This window comes from Olea europaea, unplaced genomic scaffold (genome assembly GCF_002742605.1).
Source record: "Olea europaea var. sylvestris unplaced genomic scaffold, O_europaea_v1 scaffold2550, whole genome shotgun sequence".
NCBI classification, from domain to species: Eukaryota; Viridiplantae; Streptophyta; class Magnoliopsida; order Lamiales; family Oleaceae; genus Olea; species Olea europaea.
In genome coordinates, this window is record NW_019243774.1 from 75561 (window position 1) to 78194 (window position 2634).

The 2634-nt window shown below is 38.5% G+C and overlaps 1 pseudogene; it reads left to right on the forward strand.

Moving 5' to 3' along the window:
• Positions 1–671: 671 nt before the first annotated feature.
• Positions 672–2326, forward strand: LOC111382689 (annotated as a pseudogene).
• Positions 2327–2634: the final 308 nt, after the last annotated feature.

The following is a 2634-nucleotide window of genomic DNA, read 5'->3' on the forward strand; positions in this document are numbered from 1 at the left end:
CCATCAAACAGAAGCTAAGATATAACAAATATTGCTTTAAAAAAGTGTGTATCATACATGTTTCACGCCATCATTTCTTAGAGCATTCTACATTTTTTTCTTCACGTTTGAGCATGTTTCACACTATCATTTTTTTCTGCAAGTTAATGTTGGATGTTACGTGTCTATATCCTATATATATCTCCAACATATATGTCCCACACATTAAAACCTTTTATTTTGCTGGAAGGATACCGCTGAATACAGATATTTTGATGAAAGTTGCAATTACAATTACATGCACATTTCATGACTAAATTCCGATATTTTCATGAAAGCTACATCTATCTGTCGACAGATCAGCAAATTAATTAATCCATGCCTCTATTTTTTAAACTTTTTTTTTTCAAATTAATTTTCAAACTATACATTTTATGGTACTCACAATTTTTATCAATTTTTCAATTACATATTTTATTATCTTTTATTAAAATTTTCAAAACGTTAAAAATCAAATAGTGGAAGTACTTTTTTTTTTCCGATTATTTTTGGGAAAATTATCCTTCTCATGCATTAGCGAACTTGCCCTTCGAAATCCCAAAACCAGATTTTGAAATCCGACACCTGTATATATGCCCTTGTTTGGTTCAAGATAAAAAAAAAACTGATTTTTAGTATATTTTGATGACAGTTGATGGAACATGCAATTGAAATGGGGCCAAACAGGGGCTATATCTACCCATACCCATACTGCCTGCTATTCCATCTCATATTCCTTGTTATCTCACCATACTACTGTTTCTATCCAACCTTGCTTGAAGAAGAAGAAGAAAAAATATACCAGTCTGCCTAGCTATGGCTTGGATTTCGATAGCAGTACTAATACTTATTGCATTTGTTTATCTCCTTCCACAACTATTGAGCTCAAACAAGAAGAAAAAACTGCCACCAGGTCCAAGAGGGCTTCCAATTATAGGACATTTCCACTTGTTGGGGAAGAATCCTCATCAAGATCTGTATCGAATTGCCAAGAAACATGGCCCGATAATGCATATGCGCCTCGGCTATGTTCCCGCCATTGTAGTATCATCCCCTGATGCAGCCGAGCTCTTTCTAAAGACTTATGACCATGTTTTCTGCAGCAGGCCACACCATGAAAGCTCCAAGTATGTTGGCTACGAGCAGAAGAATATTACGTTTGGTAAATACGGCCCTTATTGGCGCAATATCCGTAAACACTGCACTTTAGAGTTACTGAGTAATCTCAAGATCAATCAATTCCAGGCCATGAGAAGAGCAGAGGTAGAACTTCTGGTTAGTTCACTTATAGGTGCTTCTAAAATAGGCGAAACCGTGGATGTAAGCATGAAAATAGCCTCGTTGAACGCAGATATAACTCGCCTTATGGTGTTTGGAAAGAAGTACGAAGATACGGATCTTGATGGAAAAGGGTTCAAAGATCGGATTAGACAGAATGGTGGAGGAATCCGACCTTGACAATCTCGAATACCTGAACATGGTAATAAAGGAAACATTTAGACTTCATCCTGTAGCACCCTTACTACTCCCTCACGAGTCCATGGAAGATTGTGTAGTTGATGGCTACCATATACCCAAAGCATCTCGTATAATAGTGAATACATGGGCTATAGGGAGAGATCCAAATGTGTGGGCAGAAGCGGAGAAATTCCAACCAGAAAGGTTTCTTGGAAGTGATATAGATCTCCGGGGACGCAATTTCCAGCTCATACCTTTTGGCTCCGGCCGCAGAGGGTGCCCTGGGTTACAGTTAGGAATGGTGGTGGTTCGGTTACTGGTGGCCCAACTGGTGCATTGCTTCGATTGGGAGCTTCCAAATGGGATGGTTCCTAGTGATTTGGACATGGCTGAATATTTTGGTTTAGTAACTACCAGAGCTGAGCATTTAATGGCCATTCCATCCTATAGATTGCATAAATGACGCCGAAGAGTGTCCTCGGCTGCGGTTAATGACACTTCCCATAACTAGTACAATAATGCTTGTGCTTTTGTTCCTGCAAATAAATTTATTTATTAAGATACAATAAAAATTGTTTTGAAATGTTAATGAACTATAATCTACACGGAGAGGAATATAATCGTGCTTCAAGAAGAAAGGCAAAAAAACCACTCTGCCTATCCTTATGGCTTGGATCTGGATAGCCGTCTCAGTACTAATTGTATTGATCCAAACGAGAAAGAAAAACTGCCAAGAGGGCTTCCAATTTTAGGACATTTCCACACGTTGGGCAAGAATCTCCATCAAGATATAGCCAAAAAAGCCAAAAAACCCACCGCCCTATCTGTTGGATGAATTTTGTGAATAGTGACGCCAAAATAAGTATAATGATGGTTTGTAAATCCGTGCCGAAAATTGGACAGAGTAACGGCAAAGAAAACACAAACAAGAAGAAGAAGAAAGTAGGGACAAAGCCGAAGCAAGAGTTGGACTCTTTGTCCTTAAGTCGAATTTGCCCCGCAACGGTGCCTACGGATTTCGGCAATCGACTCCCAAGATACAACGGCTACACTTGTGTTTGTAGCACTCCAAAACACAAGTACAACGAACCAAATTTAGGTTTATGTACTCCAAGGATGAAATGAAGGAAAATCAAAATAAATGAAATGATTTTGATT